General features: G+C 36.4%; 1 pseudogene; it reads right to left on the minus strand.

Annotated features, from left to right (window-relative positions):
* Positions 1 to 3,443: 3,443 nt before the first annotated feature.
* LOC128664340 (jerky protein homolog) lies at positions 3,444 to 4,616 on the minus strand (annotated as a pseudogene).
* Between the last annotated feature and the right edge of the window lie 982 nt (positions 4,617 to 5,598).

A 5,598-nucleotide genomic window follows, 5' to 3' on the forward strand; every position in this document is an offset into this window, starting at 1 on the left:
ACAAAAGTTTTAAAAAATAACAACTCGATATTTCTCCTTCTAGGAAGTTATTCATACATTAGCATACAAGCATTACAATATCAACTCTTTCTGCTTGAAGTATAGACCAATGTTTACAAGATTGGATAAACAAAAACTATATTCTTAAATCCTAACATTTCAGTAACGAATCCGAGCGGGTTCACACTGAGTGACAGCCATTGCACCCAATCACGCAAGATGTCATATGATTGACGGCAGCATTAACGAATCCTGAAAGAACTAAGGGTATATAAATCCCACGAGATGTCAGTGAGATTGCCCTTTGATAAAGCCACCATGGTGAAACGCGTCAGTGGCGTCCCTGCTCCCTCTCCCTCTTTTTAAAAAAAACGGCATTTTGCTTTCATGTAACCTACGGTATTAATAGGTATACCCTGTCTTACATATAATTGACCTTTACGGTATTAACAGGTATCTGCCTCTTTTAGGCATATTCTTTTGCTCTGAGATTCACTCTTAGCCCAGTATCTTATTTACAATTTTATGGTATGACAAGGTAACTAAAGACAATTTTGGTATTAAAAGGTAACAATCTCTACTAGGTATTAATAGGTAATAAAACTTTTTGCCATTTGGCTAAGTACAACCTCCGGTATTAACAGGTAATTCTTGACATTAGGTTTTGAAAGGTAACAATTTCCAATGGGTATCAATAGGTAAATAAACCTTCTGCCAATTCGGCTGAGCACAACCTACGGTATTAATAGGTCATTTTCGGCACTTGGTACCTATTGATATATGTATACCCATTAGGTATAATAACCCACGTATCTTTCATAGATACTGAAACGATACTTATGGTATTAAAAGGTAACTTTCTCTCATACGGTAATAACAGGTATTTCCATCTTCTGTAGGGGCAGAATATTATCACCCCAGGTATTAAGAGATATATTGGTATCCAAGTATATACTCTCCCTCTAAATTACCCAGTTAAGGTCGACCTAACTATTGGTATTAATAGGTAACCCTCTGATATCAGATACTTACAGAAATAATGTACCATACAAGTTTTACACAAAGGACAAGTTATCAATACTGCCAACACAGCTGCTGCAATATGGTGTTCAAGAAACGCACATGCACATCCCACTTAGCTTAGGTATGCTCTTCAACAAAGGACACCAAAGGATACCAAAAGAATTTTGAAGTACATAATAATAAAAGTAAAATAGAAAGTTTATTTTTTGTGTGCAATTTCTATCTGAATGATGGAAATGTAATTATGAATTTCATGTTCCTTTCAAAAACTAATTCGATTTGCTGACATGGGGCCAGTAACAGTTTATGCTAATTCTCAAAATATAAATAACTAGAAAAGTCTATTAAAATAGCATGCTCTACCTCAATCATGAAAGTTTAATTTTAAATGTCTCCCTTTGACTATGTGTTTAACCAGTTACTTTACAGTGGCATTATTTCTAAAAACATTTAACTGCAATAATTACATATATTTTTAAAATGACTCATTATCTCCTTTTTATTAATATAAACTTGTATAAAAGCAGCACATATTAAAAACACAATGCAACAGCTTTCAATTGATTTGTGAATTACAAGTTAACAGCAGTCTTTAAATAAATGGAGACAGAGAGAAAAATAAAGAGAAACTGCATCCTCTGACTGAACAGACATAACATATATGGAGTTTGTACCTAATTAAATCAAATAACCATGAAAGAGGGAGGCTTAGCAATATTCAATGTCAAAAACTTTAATTTACATAATGTGGACACTGCACACTTAACTTCAAACACTGCGTTTTAAATTATTGATTTAAATTTGAATTGACCCTTTGACTTCCTGTCAGTATTGGGTTATGCTCACTTACTGTCCCCCCCTGTTAATGAGCTGTGTCTGAACACAATTTGTGAAGAGATGTAGAATACTACTTTACTCTTCTGCTTGGTGTCATCTGTTCTTAGGTTACCTCAGCTTCCAGTTGTGTCACATGACCCTGCTCACTGCATCCTCCTTCTGATTAATCTATATATCCTTCACTTGCTAGGAGGCATCAAGAGGGGTGCCTCCTATTGGTCCCAATTTTTGCTGCTAATATATTGACAGAACACAGGTGGCGCTGCAGCACAGCTTTTCCTTTGACCCATGCACTGCAATGGAGAGAAGCGTTCCTGTACCTGCCTCTCCATAGCATTACATGGGGGGAAAATATATTTTTTTTACTTTTTTTTTTTTTAAATTAAAATTTAATTAAGCTTTGGCCACATATGGCAGTGTAGGCACTGCCTCCCCTGCCTCCTATGAGTGCACATCCCTGGGTGACACCAGATATAAGTATTCCATATAGAGGCAGAATACCGTTACCCCTGGTATTAACAAGTGTACAACTCAAACTACAGTACAACTCCAAAAATCCGGACTGCTTGGGGATTTGTCCAGTTCGTATTTTTGGATTTTCCGGATTCTCGGACATCACTGCTAAAATACAGTACCTTGTAAATAATAAAGGAGATGTGTTAATTTTTTTAAATTTTTTTAATGCAGTAACTAATGTACGGATTGCCTAAAATAGAGTACACTACTGTACACATGCATATGTACATTCCTTTCTGTTACAGGTATTTCTTCGGTACATGCTGAACTGCTTGATCACCAAATGCTAACACCTGCTACACCTGGTGATCCGCTTGTGAACTGAGCTTCTGCGATGCAGGATGGCTATTAGCAGATGTTTCCTCTGTTTTAAAAGATAAAAAGAGATGTTTTTTTGTAGTAAATACTGCACCGTGTAAGGCGTTTCATTTTTACAGTATTAAAATAAAGTACAGTACTGTACCTGCATATGACATGTTTTCTTCTTCCTGCTGTGCAAGGTGATCTGTTTGTGGATTGAGTGTTGTGAGTGTTTGCTGCTGCAGTTGATTGGTAGTTTGGATGGCAGATGCTTCTATTGTTTTCTGTAAATATCTTTGTATGTCACATTGTCTGCGACTTTGTAATTTCTTTGTGATACAATTATTTTGCACCATGTGCACTTGCATGAAGTCTTGGAGTGTAAAGCTATGGTTTTGTTCCACAAATTTCACAATGGTTTCCATGCATTTTTCAGCAGTAGCCCAAGATACCTTTTCAGTTTCAAGTCTGTCATCTTCTTCATCAGATTTTTCAGAAGTGTGCTCCTCTGTCTGATCTGGATTTGTGATGCTTTCAATGATTTCTTGATCAGCAAAAGTGGCTGCAATCTCAACATCATCTTCAATGCATATCCACTCTTCTAGGTCCTCTTCATTAAGTTTGCATAGAGTGTTGTCTTCCTGGGCTAATTTGACAGATTGCATGAGTTCATTCACTTCAGATGCTCTCTGCTCTACAAGGAACCCTTCAAGATCTTCATTTTCCTCACACTCTAGCTCTCCATGCATCACATTTGGCCATAACTTTCACCACGCTCTTAAAAGAGTTACAGGCTTGACTGTGTTCCATGCAGTTACAAGAGAAAACACTGCATCTTTTATTGCAAAGCTACGTTGAAATTCTATAGAATCAACATCCTTGTTTAACATTTTCATCATAAAGTCATTTTTATAATGGCATTTGAAGTTCCTAATGACTCCTTGTCCATGGGCTGAATTAGTGATGTAACATTTGGTGGCAAGTAAGATGCAAAAATATTTCCACAATCAGACACTAATTTTGATTCATGGGGGTGAGCCCTACAGTTGTCAAGAAGCAGCAAGCACTTTGTGTTAGCAGGTTTTCCCAAATTTGTTAGGTTCTGGCGGACTGATGGAATAAAATCATTAACAAACCAATATTGAAAAAATGTCTTTGTCCATCCAAGCATTTTTTTGAGCTTTATAAGTCACAGGGAGGTGCAAAACTCCTTTAAATGCCCGTGGTCGCTTATATTTGCCAATCACCAGAAGCTTGATTTTATGCTTTCCAGAAGCATTAGCACAGGTGAGGACAGTAAGTCTTTCTTTATTCATCTTAAAACCTTTAGCATTTCGTTCTTGGTTTCCAGCCAGAGTTTTAGTGGGCAGACATTTCCAGAAAACACCTGTTTCATCTGCATTGTAAATTTGATCAGGTGTGAGATCATAGTCAATGACAATTTTTTCAAATGTTGCACTATAATCTGCTGCAGCATGTGTATCAGCTGACTGCCTTTCTCCAACAACATTTAGCTGTCTAATACCATGACGCATTTTAAAATTCCTAAGCCATCCACTGCTAAAGTTACATTCAGAATCAATGTTCATTTGCTCCTTACAAGATTTTGCTTTGGTAATAAGCATTGGCCCAGAAATTGCCATACCTTCTGATCGTTTAATCAAAAACCATTCATGCAAAACCTTATCAAGGTTTTCTAACTTTGGCTAATGTAAACTTTTTCTTTCTGCAATTTTGTTGTAAGGCTCAGATGAGGCTGTAAACTGTAGAATTTTATTTTTGGCATTTTTTATATCATAAATGGTAGACTTTCCAATGTCAGATGTTTCCATTAGAACAGAAACACTAACCCCTGATTCAAGTTTTTTTATGATTTCAAGTTTCTCACTCAATTTTAGAGTGTTTCTCCTACGCTTCTGTTTATCCACTTTAGGAGACATTGGTACAGTATAACGGTACTGTGCAGTGTAAAGATGCTAAATACCTGCACAGGTACCGGTAATGTACTAGTTGTGGAGCTCAGATTTCACTTGTTGCCGCACCCACACTGAAATTTGCATGCGCTTTGAGAAACCAACACCCGGAAGTTGTAATCGTGGCAGAGTCCGGATTCTCGGGTTGTCCGGATTTCCGGGGTCCGGATTTTTTGAGTTGTACTGTAACTGGCATTACTAGGTACACATTTGTCCTACATATGTACCCAGTGATGATCATTGTACTAACAGATATTAACATATAGAGGCAGAATACCATTACCCCTGGTATCAATAAGTGTACAACTGAAACTAACTGGTATTAAAAGGTACAAATTTGTCCTACATATGTACCCAGTGATGATCACTGTATTAACAGATATTTTTACTTGGAAGGTATTAACAGATACACTTTATTACTAATATACCATAATCCATGTATCTCCAAGTGACACTCACGAGAGTTATTGGTGGTATCTCCCATACAGTAATTATAGGAGTATAAACAAATATATCCACCCTATACGCATATATTCTGATTATATCCCAGTTAGGATCAGCACCTACCTGCCTAAGACAACCAGCAGTGGGTACACTTTGATACACATACATACATTGATATCGAAGATCCTGTATTAAAAAACAATTTAGGTATACCTCCACTCACTGAGATTATGACAACCATCTAACCACTTGGTTATCACTTTCTATTGGTTGTTGGTAATTTACCTCAAGGCACAAATAAGCAATTTGTAATTTTAAAAACCTCACTTACCCTTTATAAATATTTTACAATTATTTAATAAAAGTTGTTTTATTTTTTCATTGTGTTTGACCGAAATGATAGTAAACTATATTCAACGTTATGAGTGCTATATTTGTACTTCTTTTTTCAGTCCTCCACTGATCATTCTGTCAAAGTTTCAATAGTACAAGCACCAACCCCTAG

This window comes from Bombina bombina, chromosome 1 (genome assembly GCF_027579735.1).
Source record: "Bombina bombina isolate aBomBom1 chromosome 1, aBomBom1.pri, whole genome shotgun sequence".
Classification (NCBI taxonomy): Eukaryota; Metazoa; Chordata; class Amphibia; order Anura; family Bombinatoridae; genus Bombina; species Bombina bombina.